Source organism: Pinus tabuliformis, chromosome X (genome assembly GCF_031772625.1).
Source record: "Pinus tabuliformis cultivar Carrire ecotype Pingquan chromosome X, CPIR1, whole genome shotgun sequence".
In the NCBI taxonomy this organism is placed as follows: Eukaryota; Viridiplantae; Streptophyta; class Pinopsida; order Pinales; family Pinaceae; genus Pinus; species Pinus tabuliformis.
The window spans coordinates 235,278,277-235,297,938 of record NC_142308.1 but is presented as its reverse complement, the minus strand read 5'-3'; the positions used below and the strand labels follow the sequence as shown (position 1 = coordinate 235,297,938).

The window sequence follows — 19,662 nt, the reverse complement described above, 5'->3', positions numbered from 1 at the left end:
TTGTCCTTGTCTTTCCAAGTGTTAAATTGCATTTAATGGCATTATCACTAAAAAGATTTGATTCTTGATTGATAGTAAGTATTGATTTGAGTTTTGAGTTTTCTTTTGAAAAAGTCTTATAAACATCTTGGGTTCTTTTGTTCATTGTAAAATGTATGTATAAAGTGTTTTATAGCATTTCTTGTGTTGTTTTAACTTGTAGTTTTCTGTATGACAACAAGTTTTCATATTTTCTATTCCTTCATATATGGTTTAGGATTGTTTTGATTATGCAAGCTGTTTGACAATTTTCAACAACAAACAGATCACACAGTCTACCAAATTGATTGCCAATCCATATTTGCATATCTGGAGAGTTTGATAGAACATTTGGTGAATGAAATCAAAACATAGAAAGAAAGGTACTCAATCTCTTATAGTCCAACATATAATCCATGTCCTTAGATGCTTCTAATTTTCTTGAATTGTTGCTAACTATTATTAATGTAGGTGGAGAGAGGTGAAGTTGAGGTGGATTTTGTCATATAGTGTTACAAGAAGGACCATAACAAATTTTCAAGGAAGAATCTCTCAAACATGTTTATAGTCACATAGACAATGCTCTTGTACATTTCAATGGTACAAAAGACATGTCAGACAAATGCAAGAGATTGATTTTTCACAATGCAAGATCGATGCAATTATTTTACAAGTAGGGAGATAGTTTCACACTTGCACATACTATGGCAATTAGAGATCACATCAAAGAGTTCCTATTTGAATGAGTCACGTAGAATAAATTATTCAAATAAAGTGCTCAATCATGGTGTTGTGTTAATGGTGTAGTAATGCACCTTGTTTTGCAGTGTTATAATGAGCCTTTTTTTTTAGTTAGCACCAACATATCAAATTTGAAATCTAACATGCGACGTCTATTTTTAAGTAAATGGTACTAAATAAATCTCAAATTTTAAATGAAAAATCACTTGCCAATTTTGCAAAGGGTATTAAATAAATTTCATTTTTAAATAAAAAATAGTTATGACATCTTATACCTAATAGCATGTTCTTCTTTTCTACATAAATTGAAAATATAATTCCTAAACTATTACATATATAACAACCTCGTTACTTATTTGATTGTCTTTACTTATTAATTTTTGTTTATCATATTGCCTCTACTTATTAATTTTCTTCTGGGTATCTTTTAACTAAAAAAGACTCAAACTTATGAGTATTACTAGTACAGATAAGTTAACTACAGTTTCAGGTTTTAGGTTTCAGGTCCAAGCTTTTTCTCCCACGATTCTTGAAGAATTTTCATACTAAAGCAACGAGTGCATTTCTCAATGGTTAGTAATAAGGTTAAGGTAAATAATTGAAGGATTTAGTTACTTTCTTAAACTTGTTATATGTTCATTTGTTTATTTCTCTAATTTATACACGCATACATATCCTGAATGGGAGAGAGTATGCTACCCTGCTTAAACTTTAGACTATATTCTATTTAATGTTGCTTAAAATACACTTTGAAATGCATAAATGGATTGATGGCCTTGAAAAACCAACATTTGATACTTGCATATTAAACACCTTAAAATTATGAAATTTATACTTAATTTCGAACAAAATTGACCATGTAAAAAAAAAAAAAAAAAAAAACTAGAAAAATAGTCATTTCATTTATTAATTAAACTATATATACTTGTTAAATTAACCTTTTAAAATATTAATTAAGTGCTAATAATAACATGTAGATTTTAAAAATACTAATAAATAATAATAAAAAAATAAAATGTGAATAAATACCCATCAAATTTAATCACTAAATAAAAAGATAACTTGCCATGGACGCAATGCAACCTGGCAGAATATAAAATCAACTTTTGATATGCTTCAGCGATGCTAAACATTATTTATTAATTCAATGCGAACGAAGTGAAGGCCTCCCACTTGCCAACCATTATTTATTTATTCATTCACTCCCATCAAATTATCACTCAACTTTTGATATAGCTGCGGCTTTGGAGATGCCAAACATTATTTATTCATTCAATGGCAACAAATTAAACACCTCCCACTTGCCAAACATTATTTATTCATTCACTCCGCATCAAATTATCACTAATCTTTGATTTTAGTATATGGCTCTGGCTTTCCACTTGCCAAATATTATTTAGTAATTCAATGCGATTAAATTAAACGCCTCCCACTTGCCAAACATTTTTTATTCGTTCACTGCCATAAAATTATTATACCTTCTTCCCGTTTTCACTGCGTTCAGAGTCGGTGCTTGTACCCTGTTTGGACTAACAGGGAATCCACGAGGGACATGTCTGCTCCTGTAACCCACGAAAAGGAAACATACATTTTCTATTATTTTTCTTGGAGTACGTCACCATGTTTATATTGATTTCCAGGCGTTTATGCTTTTCTCCGTAGCGTTGATCTCCATGCTTTTATGCTTTCAACTAGACTGACCCCACGAGGTGCAATCATCCACTTTTTTTCTCCATTTTTCTATATCTCAGGCTCTACTATTTATATAAATTTGTCTGTCTTCATCTAAATCAGTCTCTCGCTATATGCTATTTCTCTTCTTTCCCTTTTTTCTCTCTTCTTCTTCCCTCGCTTACCCATATCAAGATCTTCAGTGGCCACTGTTGGATTCCAGTTCCCTCGTCACCGGTGATCCTTGAGAGTCCATGCAGATTAGAGCGAGGCCGCGTCCTTGTGCAACTGGAGTGGCGTAACCTACCGCAGCGGTTATCCAAGGGAGAGATTATTTGCCGTCAAACTCAGATCTATGGATCTTCACGGTCCCGCTTTCTCCTCCTTTTGGCAATTTGTCGTTCCTCCGCTTGCTTGATTTTTCCCAATATTAGACGGATTCTCATGTGATTTGTGGTGGCGATCCAGGGGAACGGAGCGAAAAGTGATCTCTACCACGTCGAGATTAGGTTTGGGGTCTTCTTGTATTCTTGTTTTCATTTCTGGAAGTTCGAGATTTTAGGGTTTGCTGCTTTTTATTGATGTTAATGTGGATCTTGTCCACTTGCAGTACCGTGGGGATTAGACCTTCGGATTCTCTGTTCTTTGTTGATGCGGATGTAGATATGGGACAGAGGAGAGGTAGTCTATAGCTGACGAGGAATTTGTTTCCTTAATTATCAAGTGAGAGGAGAAATGACAAAGTGTTGGAGGAGGAGATCAAACCGGGTCGTGCAGATCCATAGCTCTGAGTTTTAGGGCAATAATTTTGTCCATTGGATGACGGTTGCTGTGGATAACTCCACTCCATTTAGAGAAGGAGGCAGCTGTATTCAAATCCGCTATGGACTCGTAAGGATCGGTGGTAAAGAGGGGCCTGGACTCCAACACCGGTTGCCCACATCCTAATATGGGAGCAAGGGAAAAACTAGCGAGAGAGAGGGGAAAGAAGCAATTAGTTTATAGGGAATGATATAGAGATCACTTTAATAATAATATCTCTCTTTTCTCTTTATTAAATCTGCGCATACTAGTGTAGGTAGAGCAGAAAGAGCGGCCGATATCAATTTAGAATGCCTATTATTTTCTTAGAAAAAAATTATTGGACCGAATCTCATTTTCTGTACTCAAACCTTATGATTTTATGAAAAATTATGAATGATGTTATGTCTTTTTATTATTTCCTCTATACATGGTTTATAATCTTTATAACTTCTATTTAGTATATACATGTTTTATAATCTTTATAACCTCTATTTAGTATATACATGATTTATAATTTCTATAACCTCTATTTAGTATAAGCTCTATTTAGTACAGGACAAATATTTTTTTGGCAAGGTTGGAGAAATTATTTCCACAATACATAAAATTAAATCATAGATAGTCTTTACTAGTTTGTCATTGAGGAAACCAAACAAGTAGCATAAACTTTTTTTTTTTAACTTGCCCCTACTATTTGTAATTTATTGATCTAAAAGCATGAACCATAAACAAATAGAGAGTATTACATGGATATAATTACATGAACAAATGGACAAGAACATATTATGAGACAAAATAAAAATCATAGTTTAAGCTATGAATGTTGTCATGCTGTTAGGTTGTGTGTCAGATCGGGTGGTTGAAGATCTCCACTGGTTTCTCATGATGGGGCTTGAGTGCCAGTAATGGGCTTGAACAATAGATTGATTTTTCCATTGACAATGTCCATTTTCTCCTTGAGTTCAATCATGCACATGATGAGCTTCTATTTGGTGTCTACTCTATTAGTAAGGACTCTTCCCATCTTTTTTTCTAGCATGCCAATACAAGTTAATTGTCTACATGTAGGTAGATGCCTTTTCCCCGGTGGATTTATCAACATTGGGAATCCAATCTCTCATTTCGCTCCTCCATTGAAAGTTAGGAACAAATATACTTGTTCGTCTCAATCATTCCTCAATATCTTACATGAAATCCCTCTTAAATGCTTCTGGAATTATAAATCTATATTGTTCCATGGCAATAGCGGTTGAAATTTGGACTTGGGTGATGTATAGAGAAGGGGACTTTATAGCAAGATTAGGTGGCAGACTAGGCCTGCCACAGTGACCATGTCTTGAGGGACTAACCAATCTATTGTAGAAAAGTTATGGGGAAATAGACATAATCAAGAAAAACACAATATAAATATTGAACCAAACAAACATCAAAGGTCTCAATGCTTGATATTCTTTGTTCTCCTTCTTATTATTCATTTGATCAAAGCAATCAAGTGCAACAATATATATGGCCTTCAATACTTCTACAACTATAAAAATAGCTTTCAAATTCCACAACTATGTAAATTGTCATTTGAATCTAATTTCAACTAATTAGTTGAGTCTAATCTTGACTTCCTATCTACTCACTTATAATCTATGCTAACATAACTCAAAATTTGTTAAGTGTTGAACCATAATCTATGCTGACAATGAATTAAGCATTATCTTCAACACTCACCCTTAATTCTTAATGAGGTAATTCCAAGTGTGTTTCTCATATAATGGAACCTTTCTTTTGGTAGTGCTTTGGTGAATATATCAGCAAGTTGATCATTTTTCCTACAAAACTTCATTTCAATTTATCCTTTTGCCACATAATCCTTATGAAGTGATATTTGATATCAATATGTTTCGTGTGGCTATGAAAGAATAGATTTTTACTTATGGCAATTGTAGATATGTTCAAAATAAATAATTGTGGCATCTTGTTGCTCTTGCTACAAATCTATCAATATTTTCTTCAACCAAAGTGCTTCACAGGTTGTTATTGTTGCAATGTACTCTGCCTTTGTAGAAGATAATGAAATAGTTGGTTGTTTCTTTGAAGACCATGATATTGGACCTAATCTTAGGCTAAAGAAAAACTTGAAGTACTTTTTCTATCATCAAGGAATCCTTCCCAATTACTATCTGTATAACCAGCCACCTTAAAATTATTTTGAAATGCATTCCAAATACCAATGCTGCATGTTCCACAAAGATACCTCAAAGTTCCTTTTGTTGTACCAAAGTTAAACTTACTTGGACATTACATGAATCTAGAAATCAAGTTTATTTCTCGCATAATATTAGGTCTACTGATAGTAACATACATAAGACTTGCTACAAATTGTTGTAGGATTTAGCATCTACCTTTTCAGCTCCATCTCCTATAGACCTTTTTTTCATTTATATTCATGGGTGTGCTCATGGATTTATTTCTTTCAATTTTTCATTTGTGAAGAAGATCAATAACCCATTTTTCTTGTGAAATAAATATACCATCACCCATTTTCCTCACTTATATGCCAAGAAAATAATGTGTCAATCCCAAATCAATCATTTCTAATTCAATCATCGTAGCATGTTTGATTCTTCTACTAACTGATTACTTGAAGATTTATATATCAAGTTGCCTACATATAAGAAAAGTAACAATATATCATTACCATTTAATTTTATATATAACGTAGGTTCATTTTCACTCCTATGAAATCCATTTTTCAAAAAATAATTATCAATTATGCTATGTCATGCTCTCGAAGCTTATTTAATTCCATAAAGAGTTTTTTCAATTTGCATACTTTGTGTTCATTTTCTGAAACTTCATATCCTTGGGGTTGTTGAACATAAACATCTTCTTGCAGTACACCATTCTAAAAGGTTGATTTCACATCAAACTAATTTAAAAAACCAATTATATTGTGGTGTTAATGCCAAAATTGTTCTTATTATTTCCAATCTTGTAATAGGAGAATATGTTTCATTGTATTCAATATGTGGTTGTTGAGCATACCCCTTTACCACTAACCTTGCTTTATGCTTTTGTATGGACCTATCAACCTCATAATTTATTTTATGCAGCCATTTGACCCCAATGAATTCATTTTGAAGAAGATGATGGAGTGGATGTAGTCAAAGAAGTATTTGGGCTACTAGTTGGATTTCTAGAAACAAAATATACTTCCTCTTGTACAATAACTTTTGGGTTTTATTGTTGTACAACTTGCTTCCACTGTCATTCCTCTATTTCATCAAATAACACATCATGAATAAACAATAATTTTCTAGTTTGTGGATCATAGAATCTATAAGCCTTTGTCTCCTCACAATAGCCAATAAAAATGCATTTCACGCTTTTTATGATCTAGTTTTTTTTTTCTTTTTTCAATAGGAGCATGAGCATAAGCAATACAACCAAAGACTTTCAAATGAGAAACATCAATTTCTCTTCCAGTACATTCCTAATATGGAGTCATATTTTGTACACTTCTTGTTGGACATCTATTAAGAAAATTAGCTACATCTTCAACCTAAAAGGTGTTTGGAAGACATTTACCTTTCAACATGGACCTAGCCATCTCAACAATTGTCCTATTATTTTTCTCGGCCAGACCATTCTGTAGGGGAGTATAACTTCCTATAAATTATCTTTGGATGACATTCCTTTTGTAGTAACAATAAAATTAATTACAAATGAATTCTACCCCTCAATCCATGCTTAATGTATTCAAAACATAACCACTTTCCTTCTTAGAAACAACTTTAAATTGTTCAAAGATAGCAAATGCATTAGATTTTTTTTAATAAAATATACCCATGTTCTTCTACTAAAATCAACAACAAAAATAATAAAATACTTGGTTTTGTTGGGAGAAAATGTTTGCATAACAATCTTATATGTGCATGCACTAACTTTAGCTGTCTTTTTACTCTCCAAGGTTTTTTTTTTTTTTGTGCTTCTTACAAAGAATGCATCCTTCACATACTTGATCAATATAATAAGAAGAGGCAAAACTTTAACCATTTTCTTGTGATGCAATATTATTAAGCCTCTTGTGTTAATATTCCCATATCTCATGTTCCATATAAAGGAAATATTATCATAGGCAAGTTTTAATTCTCTATTTGCTTCAAAGGGAAGATTAAGACCAAAAGTTATATTTTTAAACATATTAACCTTAGGTATAATTTTATTATGATTATCCTTATCATAAGTGATGAATTGACTATTTTTAACTATAACAAGATATCATTTTTGATAAGTTCCCCCACACTCACAAATTATGTGCTAAACCAAGAACATATAAAACATCGTTAATATGTTTTATTTCTCCTTAGTTTGTCATAATTGCAATAGTTCCTTTATCTCTTGTCATCTCCTAACAAAAATTCAAATTTAGTAGATTCATATATCTTTACAAAGTTGTCATTGCTTTCAAGCATGTGATTGATGCAACCTCTATCCAAAATCCATACCTCCCTCGAAACCTTATTAGCTAAATCACAAGCTAAAAATAATTTGCACACATATTCTTTCTCTTCAGAAAAGTTAGCTTGTTGCATTTGTTTTTTCGAAAATTACGTTAGTATGGACAAATCTTTTACAATAAAATAATTGAACTTAAGATTTTTCATATTTTTTACCTCCATCATTACTGCCATTACCTCTTTCTTTGTTACTTTTAGGAAAAATTCTTCCTCGACCTCTACCTCCTATATATGCTTGTCCTCTTCCTCTTCCACGAGTGCTCATAATTTTCTCACGTGAAGAATTCTCAACTTCTGGACCTTCAATTTCAAAAATATTAGCTTTTGCCTAGAATCTTGATCAAAAGGCTTTTTAACAGATCTATTCATCGTTTGCTCATGACATTGAAGAGGTCTCATAAGCTGATTGACAAACAAGTGAATCAAACCTTTAGATTCTTCAATAACAACAACAACACCATCAAGTTTTGTAGAAAGACTTCTTAAAAAAATTCAGCAACTTTTTTATCTCTTAAATCTTCTCCATAAGATCGAATTTGATTCATTATTCCCATAACTCTAGTGAAAAATTATTGCATAGACTCATAACTTTCCATGCAAAGATTTTTAAATTCTCTTATGACAGATTGCATTTTAACAAATTTTACCATATCTATTCTTCAATATGCCTTTTATAGCACATCCCATACCTCCTATGATTTTGTTGTTGCAATGAGTCTCGAAAAAACTGAATCATGCACTTCTTGTTGGATGAAAAAAAATAGCTTTTGAGTCTTTTTGTTTTCTTTTCTCCCTCAACTATTCTCTTTGGATATGAGTCCAACCTGCAAGAGCTTGAGAATATATGCATTCTACATAACCATTTTCTACCAAATCCCAGAAATTGTGTGAAGGAAACAATGTCTTGATTTTAATGCTCCAAAAATCATAATTCTCACCTTCAAAGGTTGGTATTTTAGGCTAAGAAATATTAATGTTCAACATTATTGTTATTGACCATTTCTTTACACTCTCGAGCACTCTTGTAAAATAAGTTTCACAAAAAAATAAATATCTCCCACTAATCGAAAATGGGTCTAATACCAAAAATGTAGAAAATTTATGAGGAGACAGACACAGTCAAGAAAAACACAATATAAATATTCATCAAAAAAAACATCAAAGATGTCAATGCTTGATATTCTTTGTTCTCCTTCTTATTACTCTACCTGAAACAATCAAGTATAAAAATATTTATAGCCTTCAATACTTTTGCAACTATAGGAACTACCTTCATATTTTACATCTATATAACTTGCCATTTGACAGTAATTTCAACTAATTGGTTGAGACTAATTAACATTTCCTATTGATCTACTAACTTATAATCTATGCTAACATAACTCAAAATTTGTTGAGTGGTGAACCAAAATCTATGCTAACAACTTACTAAATTAAGAATTATCTTTAACATCTATGGAAGACCATAATGATGAGGGGAACGAGAATAGGGGATGTGAGGAATAGATAAAAATGTTGAATGAGGAATAGCACATATGTAAGAGGGCTGGAGGGTCAATGAGCCATATCTAAAATTCAATAGGGGAGATCAAAAGATAACAAGGAAGAAAAGGCTAATTTATAGATAGTAAGGAAAGAAATAACCTCCCAAAATAATGGATTTGAGGACAGAGAGTGAGAACCAAAATCTAAAATATCAAACCAATGTAAATAGTGAAATCATAAAATGATGCTAGTGTTGATAAAAATTGCAAGGAACAATAAATAGAAGAGAAAACCCGAGAAAAAATATCCACACAGGGGAGAAGCTCAAATGATGACAGAGAGCCTTGGACCACGATGAAAAATTGAGAGTGGTGATGTTTGGGACTACATCTCACCTATATGCTTCATATGTTGGCTCGAAACTACTCCACCTGGGGAATGGTTGTCATGATTTGTTAACTGTGATGGCTCCAAGTTTCCTTCGCTTACCTACACATATAACTTCCTTCCACTTCCTAGAATTATAGTTATCCTTGTCCTCTCATGACCATAACTATTTCCTTGATTTGGATAGTTTAATACCTTTTATCTTGGTGTATGTTCCTGAGCTTTTGCATGCTCACTTGCTTAGTCGATTGAAACTTATGTTTCTTGGATCAAGTCTCCTGGTAGCTGGGTGGCCATGCAGGCAGCTAGGTGGGGGAAGCCTACTTCTATGCATTAAACTTGAACTATTTCATGGTTGTCCCATCAAATGTCATAGGTGCACCTTAGTGAAGATTACAAGAGAAGTTTCCCTCCTTGCAAGCTATACTATCTAGTATAAAATTACCTTTTGGCCCTATCACAAGATCTCAAAACTATTTTCTATTAACTAAAAGCTTGTATTCCTGAGACATAAGGAAACAAGTCAATTTCCTAAGACCCAAGGCATCTAGGAGTGGAATTATACCCCACTATGAATGACCAATGAGTCATTTCCAGTGACATATTTTTTTCTTAAAATAATATTGTTAAATTAGATTAGATTTATAAATGATAAAATTTTAATATATCTGTACAATTATAATTATAATTTTCACATCTATAATTTTATTTTTTTAAAATTATAAATTCTCATTGATCAAAGGAAAGTAGATCACATTCTAGGATATCATTCATAAAAGAAATATAGTAAAATTTATAAATATATATTTAAAAAATATGTAATATAATCCAGGAAAAATTATTTTAAGTCTAATGGGAAAATAATGCTCAAACCCTCTTTACTTTATTTCTTCTATTTGACATTGATTCATGCCTTGAGAGAAAGTTCCATTGGAAATATTGACTTTTATAATTTGAAAGGAGTATCATCTACTTAGCTCAATTAATGTTTTAGAAAATTTAGGATTTTGCCTCATTTCTACACTTGTTTTTTATTAAAAAAAAGTTCTTAAAGGGAAAATCTGAATATTGATTGCTTCATCTATGTCACCCCACAGAGTATTTAATTTTTTTAATTGTTATTTTTGGTTATATCATTTTTTTTGTTTGTTGATTTTCTCTACTCTAATAATTTCTATAAAAAAATGATTTCTTGCATGATTACATTTTTTTTGGGTTTGGAGTTGTACCTTCTTTTCATTTTGGTTAATGTTTTGCTTGTGAAGAATAATCATGAAGTTGTTTTATTTCTTTCTTGATGTTACACCAACAAATGTATTACCATAATTTACATGCTGAATATTCATATAATTAATCATGGAGTTGCTTCAATCCTCCATGTAGGTTCATTAACCACCATTTCCCTCGAAGGAGGAATATTAATACATTTGTTCTTTTATGTGCCAAGTAAGTCTTCAGCTTTTCAATTCGCACTTCCATAGGAATATTGATATATCTAGGCATCTAATGTTTATTGATTTTAATATTTTATCCGTTAGTAATATTATTATAAACTTTTTAATTTGTAATTTAATATTCTTTAATTTATATTCAATAATTCAAATTATAGGAAATGATCTTTATTTTATAATTTTAATAGAAGTAATATTTTTTCTATGAAAAACATAGTTATGACCACATACAGAACATATAAGAACAAGTTAAATAACATGAAATATAATATATTTTTTAAAATTTCACTCTAAACCAAAACTACTTTAAATTAATATATTAACATAATATAAGAAAGTTATCTTTTATAGTAAAATAAATATGAGTCAATTCTGAAATAAATATGAGTCAATTCTGGAATAAAAGTATTTCACTAAATATATAAAAAAAGAAAAGAGAAAGAAATAAGAAGAAAAAAGAAACTGAACTACATGAAAAAAAACTCTCTTGAAACCCTTTTTCCTTTGTATGTAATAGAAATAGATCCTAATTTCAAAAAACCAATTTAATCTTAACTTTTAAAATCATTATTATTTCTTTAAAATAAAAATTACACAAGATTTTGAATATTTTGAAAATATAATATAATATATATAGGTGAGAACTGGGAAGATAATTTGCCATGGACGTAAGGCAATGTGGCAACAGATGAGGTCACCTTTTGATATGGCTGCCTGCAACTTCGTACGTGTTAACCATTAGTTATTGATTCATTGCCAACAAATTAAATACCTCCCACTTGCCAATCAAATTATCACTCAACTTTTGATATGGCTGCAGATTTTGACATGCCAAACATTATTTATTGATTCAATGCTAAAAAAATAAACACCTCCCACTTGCCAATCATTATTTACTGATTCAATGCCATTAAATTAAACACCTCCAAGTTGCCAAACATTTTTTGTTCATTGACTCCCCCATAAAATTATCATAACTTATTCTCATCTTTTCTATGTTTAGAGTCGGTGCTTGTACCCTATCTGGACTACCTAGGAATCCCTACGGAGCTGTCCGCTAATGTAACCCCATGAAAAGGAAACATACATTTTCTATTATTTTACTTGAAAGATGCCACCCTATTTATATTGATTTCCATACTTTTATGCGTTTCTCCAAATCTCTCACTGGCAGCATAATGCTCCTCTTTCTTCGCATTTCTTTCGTCGGATATCTCTACTGGCAGCATAATGCTCCTCTTTCTTCGCATTTCTTTCGTCGGATATCTCTAGACTGGCCACACGAAATGCAATCATCCATTTTTTATTTTTTTTATATAAGTTTTCATTACTTCACCCAAATCACTCACTCGCTATACGATGTTATTTTTCTTTTCCCTTTTTCTCTCTTCTTCCCTCGCTTACCCATATCAATATCTTGGGCAGCCACGGTTTGACTCTGGTTCCCTCATCACCGGTGCTCTTTGATAGTCCATGAAGATCTAGGCCATGTCCTTGTGCAACTGAAGTGCTATAACCTACAATAGCAGTTATCCAACGGAGAGATTAGTTGTCGTCTCTTTTTGCACAACTTGTCTAGGCAGGAGACAACGCTTAAAGTAAGATTTGTGATGATGATCCTTACTCACTCTAAATAAGATTTTTGATAATGATCCTTACTCATTCCATTTAGACTCTCTCCTAGAGAAGTCAAGGGGATAGTCCTTAAGGTGGATGAATGAGAATAGCCTATGAAACACAAGCTCTAAGAGACTTCAAGATGGACAACTTGATGAATTTAGAACAAATCTTGGTCAACTAATATGGATAAATTAAACAATTATTACAAATAAGACACAATCACAAGAAAGAAATGATTTTAGACCAGTGCCTTTGTATTCAATTAACTATAGACTAAACATAAACAAGTTATCCTGAGTAATTTATAAATGTGGCAATGCGACGATGAGGAACAATTAAATGTCAACGCCCAAAAATTTGTCATGCAAGATTTTCTAGCAATTAAATCATGTGAAGAATTAGGAAATTTACATGCTAAGAAATGATTCGAGATTTAAAATGATTTTCATTAATAATTCAGATCTAGAATAATTTATCATTCTCCAATAGCCAATGATTTTAAAATGTTAATCACACCTGGCAGTAGAGAAATCACTACCACGAAAGGACACCAATGAACTTTATATTAACAATTTAATTGTTCTTTAGGCAATTAATTTAATGTGGTAAATGAATTTTTTTAAGTGACTATAAATCAAATCAAAAGAACTTAATTAAATTAAATTTTTTATGGGACATAGGCCACAATTTTACTTTTTTAAATGTGAAGACACAAATTTCCCCGGTGATTTAATCCATTAGCAATTCTAAAGTCACAAAAAAAAAAAAAAATTGTTTAGTTTTTTATTTTTATTTTTATTTTTTAAAACAAAACACAAATCTAATTCAAAGTCATGACTTTATAATAAAAAAAGTAAAACAAAAATAAAATCAAACCAAAATAAACAAATCTAAAATTCAAAAGACAATAAAATAAAGTCTAATGCAAATCCTAAACTAAAAAAACACAAACAATAAAAATCAAATTTAAAATAAAAAATGAATAATTTAACCAAAGTAAAATATCAAATTAAAACAAAATCGAAAACAAAACTTACGAATACCCAACCGTAAAGCAAATAAAAAAAATGGGTTGATTGTTTTGTTTTTGTACACATTGACGACAGCAAAGAGGAGCACGAGGAAGGAGACGCAGGGAGGATGGAGTTGCGGAGAGGGTATTGCAGAAGGACAAGAAGGACTACAGGTTAATGGAGGACGTGGAAGAAGCCTGCGGGTCTACTCGACGGTGCAAGAGGAACTCAAGAGCGGAGCTGGATGGGTGCAGAATGTAGGAGACAACCGAGAGGGAAGAGGAGCTCGGGCCTACATCAGACGGGATGAGGACACAGGCTGAGATAGATGGAAGGGAGGGAGATGGGAGGCAGGCACAACGATTGTAGATTAAGGAGAGAACATAGCAAAGAGTAGATGCTGGCAGTGATAAGGGAGCATGTTGGATGCTGAGGAAATGAGGAGCAAGGGGAATGAACAAGCTCAAGCAGTAATGGTTTGCAGGAGGATAGGGAATGGGAAATGGAAGAGAAAGGGCACAAGGAGGGTCATTGGAGCTAAGTAGGGGTAGGAAGAACTGCGAGCAAAGGGATTACAACAATGGAGCTGCAAAAGGGTTTTCTTAAAAAATTTGAAATTTTTAGCGAACCCAAAAACCGAGATAGTAGATCGAAAAAACCAATCAACAAAGAAATGGTAGCCCATAAACATAAAAAAATTCAGAAAAAAATTAATTTAAAATGATGTGTTCCTTTGCTTCAGATTTATCCCTGAAACCCTTATGAAAATTTCCACATCCAAGAAATTTTAAACCCTTTGACTGCAAAAAATTTGAATAATATCCCTTGAAAATTATGCTGATAAACCCCAGATATCCAGATCTTACCCTCTAGGGCCTAGATATGGACTCTACAAAAATTTCTTCCTCAGATCTGTAGTTTCATGACAACAAGGAATCAGCCAAACAATATATACAATCATTAAAACTAAAATCCAAAAAAAACCCACTTTAGAAAAATAATTACAAAATTTACAAACTGTAGGCTCTAAACAGCCAGATCTACCATTATGCCACATAAAGATTTTTTTTTTTTTTTAATTTTAAAGGAGTTTCTAACTCAAAACCCTTCGTGTATTACCAATAAAATCTTATGATAAGCCTAGAGCTAATTTAGCTAGGATGTTTCAGGAAAAAGGATCGGGAGTTGGCTGGTCCAACTAAAAACTTCCCCTAATGCCCGAGGATCTAAAATCAGGGTTTCCATGCAAAAATCGATCCAACCACCAAAAATAGAGCAAGAAAATAATAATAAAACTCAGAAAAATAGAGATACATGATATTATGTTCAAAATTTAGATTATTATTCAAACCCCAGTGACTGAGCAAGATATCTGTAGTCATGTCACTCTTTAGAAGCTATCATCAATGGATTTAGAAAAAATTATGCATGAAAATAACACATCTTACAGTATTCCCATGAAGAGTAACACCAACATAAATTAACCCCAAAGTCTTTCCTTATTATCCAGAAAAAGATTACACAAGAGATTCTTGCTAAGCACACGACTCAAAGGTCAGATGTATCAACTAACAAATGACCTCCTATTTAAAGATGAATCCTCCAATGGCTAGTTCATGTGATCCTCGTCAAAGCAATCTCGACCGTTGATGAATATTAAAATTTATTTTAATCTCATCCATCGAAATATTTAAATATTTGGGGAAATTCAAAATTTTTAATTAAATGCATTTTAATTAACTAAAAAAAAAATTGAGTTAATTTCCCCAAAATTTTGATTTTGATTTAAACCCGAGGAATCAAAGGTTTAAAATTTAGAAAAATGATTAATTTACCTTAGTCCTGGGCCCTTTTAAAATTTAATTTTGAAGGACAAACAAATTTTGTCTTTGGAGAATTTAAATTTACCTAGGACCTAGAATTAATTAAATTTATGGCTTAAGATTTTAATTATTTTTTGGCCAGAAAATTTATTTAATTAACCTATGATGGGATAAATTATATTTCCAACACTCAAGAGACTTTACATCATTATTTTCATATTGTTTACATCATAAGGGGAAATCCCATTTTGATAGACCCTCACAAACTACCCATTTCTGTGACACACATATAATCTAATAGACCAAGCAATTGGTAATAGAATAACCTAACCAAATAGTTAGGATTATTTCCAAATTACTTTTACATAGATTAGATATAGAACACTAGGACTCGCCTAAGATCCTAGCGACAAAATCCATTCTAGCTTTGGGTTAAGACTAGAGGAAAACACTGCTGACCATCTAAGAATGGATCGGTGAGACAAAAAACCTCACAGATGGAGATCGTCACTAGAAAAGTATGTTTACCTAGGTCATTACATATATGACACATATATGCTGAGATTGTTTACATTATACACATGTAGAAAGGGTTTACATGACATCTTGGAAGTCAAACTGATGATGATAGATGGATAACATGGACACATCGATCAAGTGTTATCCCTTTTGTGAAAAAAGGGGGTGTACTGCTATGGATTGTTGACACGTAGTGGTCAACACCGTCAAACTCACATCTGTAGATCTTAGCAACAGTTATCCAAGGGGGAGATTAGTTGTGGTAAAACTCACATCTATGGATCTTCACGGTCCCACTTTCTCCTCCTCTTGGAAGTTTGTTGTTCCTCCGCTTGCTTGATTTTTCCAAATATGAGATCGATTCTCATGTGTTTTGTGGTCGCGATACAAAGGAACCGGGCAAAAAGTGATCTCTACCACGCCGAGGCTGAGATTTACAGTCTTGAATTGTATTCTTGTTTTCATTTCTAGAAATTTGATATTTTAGGGTTTGATGTTTTTTATTGATGTTGATGTGCATGTTGTCCACTTGCAGGACTGTGGGTATTAGAGCTTCTGATTCTCTACTTTTCGTTGACACTAATGTAGATATGAGACAAAGGAGAGGTATTCTATAGCTGAAGAGGTAGTCTATAGCCGAAGAGGAATTTATTTTCTTTAATTACCAAGTGATAGGAGAAATGACAAAGTTTTGGGAGTAGGAGATCAAATGGGGTTGTGCAGATCCATAGCTATGAGTTTTGGGGCAATAATTATGTCATTAGATGATGGTTGATGTGAGTAACACCACTCCACTTACAGAAGGACATGGTCATATTCCAATCCACTAGGGACTTGTAAGGATTAGTGGTAAATAGGGGCATGGACTCCACAACACCGGTTGCCCACATCCTAATATGCGAGAAATTGAAAAACTATTGGAAATAATACTGAGGGGGGGTGAATCAATATTATCTGATCAAAATTTTTATTCCCAAACAGATTTATATACGCTACTTCAATGAAGTGAATTAGCATGTATACATTACTGTGCTTAAATAAACCAGCGCATATGTAGAGAACTTGTGATTTATGTGTTGAGCTTAAACCAGTATATCAGAGATTTATTAGACAGTGCAGTAAAAGTAGAATAAAGCATCACACATAAGCAACACACATGAACACCAAGATTTAAGGTGGAAACCCATTGTGTGTAAAAACTACTTGTTGTTGTCGTCTTTGTCTTCTTTTAATAATAAGAAAATATGTTTACAATCTTGTACTGGTGCAGACTCATACCAATACGTAGGCTTCTACCTGTAGAAGGTTACAACCTTCTCTCGTTCTCCAGCTTCTATTGGAAGGGAGCTACAACCCCATAGCTCTTGTACTAGCCAATATGTTTACTAGTTCATAGGTGCCAGCCTAAAAAAAAAATCCACTCTTCCACCAGGGACCACGTTTCCTGAACTTTCAGACTGGATAGTCCTGGATCACAACACCACAAATTGAAGGCCATATTTCATCATATTTTTACACTGGACCCGTCAAAGATTTTAAATTTAAACTGCTGATATGAACAATCATATCACAAACACCAAAACACTGTGTTGAACCCAGAACCCTGCATCATCATTCTGAACTAGCTGTAACCTCAAAAATCATGCATTAGAGTGTATACGCTACTTGGCTGCACCCAAACTGCATGTATATGCTACTTCCGTTAATTGAACCTACGTATAACTTAAAAACTATTGCAAACGCAAATTTTTGAATCAAGTTTGTACCCACTATCAATATTCTAAGTATCTATTGTCAACTGTCAGAGCTTTACAAAGGTGGGGATGCTACTTGAAAGAACCGAACCTACGTGTATACACTCTTTGGCTGAGACGAACCTGTGTATAGATTTGCAAATATTGACTCAGAACTTTGCTTCTATTCCATACTTCGGACAAACCCATATCATGAATATAACAAGCGCAAAACATCAAATCTAGTCTCACCCATTATCAGATCATTCAAGAATAAGTCATTTCAAGTCTCATGATTCTTGATCCAATATTGGACTAAAGGTGCACATGAATATTTCAGATCTAGTCCCAAACATAACCCTGCAACATAAAATATACTTCAAATAGAAGTATTCCTTAGAATCTTATTGCTTGCACAAATGGCCTAATGATCTTCTCCTCCATATATACTCTTAGGCGTTTCTCAATACCTTGGACCAAAACCACTAAGGACCAATACTTTGGACCAAATATCTAGGGTCAATACTTTGGACCAAATACCTTGGATCAAATACTCAGTTTTCCAACATGTATGTGCTTTTCCTCCTGTGAAAGTGTGTGTATATGTTATGTGCTTCTTTTTTTCTGTTAACCCACGTGTATACACTTCTTGGACAAGGTGAAATATTGTATACCTCTCTTTCTTCACTCTTTGGATTTTGATTTGTATTCCTTTGCTATTAACCTCCTGCACTGTGAACTGTCATCTGAGAGGGTTTCCATCAAGGACAACACTTGTATCATAATTCCAACAATATCCCACTTTGGACTTGATGGCTATAACAACACCAAGAAACTCTCCCCCTTTTACATCAAGGGCAAAGGGCAGACCAAAATATTCTCTCCCTTTGAGACACATTATGTTTTCCATGCTCCCCCTAAGTACTTGTTGAATTCTCTGATTGAGCTCCCCTTTGTACATGCTGAGACACACTGAAACATTCATGTTCCCCCTGAGCACATTTAGAGTCTACAAAAATATTCTCCAAAAGAATAACATGACTCTATAACTCCACTATGTGCATATGACTTTCCTATCACCAATGATTCATACATACATCCATCTCCCAACCAAGTGGGGATATACCAAATGTTTATACATTAGAGAAACAATAAATATTACATCATCCATCCCATGCAAAGTGGGGATACAAATTACATCATTTGTCCAAGAGGACTCATTCAAATGTATGAGAAGACATATCATAGCCTACACTTTTACATCATATAAGCAACAAATGGTGTAAATATCTAAAGCCATAGTTGGACTCAGCAACAATAATGCCAACATTGTTGAAAGTACGTGAAGGCTAATGCTCCCCCTGAACCTGTGCTACCTGTGCATTGTTAACAAGTCAATCATCAAGGCATATTTGTCTGTTAGATAAAAATTAATGAAAAAAGCATATCAATAGACAATAATCATCAACATCAGACAAAGCACCCATATCAGAGCCTGCACCACTATTTTTCATGTCTGAAGAACATATACACTCCATGACCCACAGAAACCCGCGTGTGTATGTGACTATACTTCATGAAACACGCGTATAATAACCTTTCTCTGAAAAAGTTGGATTTAACAGCAGGATGATGCAACAACTACTCCCAACTTTTGTATGAGATATTCAAATGTTTCTCTTGGCAGTGGTTTAGTGAATATATCAGCAACCTATTCTTTGGAGGAAACATACTCCAATTTGACCTTTTTTTCAAGCACTTGTTCACGTAGAAAATGGTACTTGATGGGTATGTGCTTGGTCTTGGAGTGCATGATTGGATTCTTTGAAATACTGATGGCACTTGTATTATCACATAGAATGGAGATAGGTGGAGTACATGTGATC

The 19,662-nt window shown here is 33.0% G+C and overlaps 1 long non-coding RNA gene across 1 annotated transcript; it reads left to right on the top strand.

Annotated features, from left to right (window-relative positions):
- Positions 1–2,182: 2,182 nt before the first annotated feature.
- LOC149139233 (uncharacterized) lies at positions 2,183–3,649 on the top strand. Its single transcript, XR_016264801.1, has 2 exons — positions 2,183–2,939; positions 3,041–3,649. It is a non-coding gene; the product is annotated as an uncharacterized LOC149139233 (long non-coding RNA).
- The last annotated feature ends 16,013 nt before the right edge of the window (positions 3,650–19,662 follow it).